Raw genomic sequence first — 399 nt, forward strand, 5'->3', positions numbered from 1 at the left:
CTCAGCTGGTAGCATGCTCACCTACCAGGCAGAAGGCACGGGGTTCAATTCCTAGAACCATGTTACACTGGGTACAGTGGCACACACCTATAATCTCAGCATTCAGGAGACAGAAGCAAGAGGATCAGGAATTCAACATTAGCCTTGGCTACATAGAGAATTTGAGGTGAGCATGATCTATATGAGAACCTGTATAAAAATTTTTTTATTTTTAAGGGAGAAAGGAAGGAAGGAAGACAGAGAGAGAGAAAGAGAGAGAGAGAGAGAGAGAGAGAGAGAGAGAGAGAGAGAGAGAGAGAGAGCACACAAGCTAAGGGAATATCTAGTCAACTCTTTTTTAGCACAGGGAACAGAATATTTATTATTTGGGTTTTAGGAGTCCAAGGGCAATAGGGCTGG

This window comes from Acomys russatus, chromosome 13 (genome assembly GCF_903995435.1).
Source record: "Acomys russatus chromosome 13, mAcoRus1.1, whole genome shotgun sequence".
Classification (NCBI taxonomy): domain Eukaryota; kingdom Metazoa; phylum Chordata; class Mammalia; order Rodentia; family Muridae; genus Acomys; species Acomys russatus.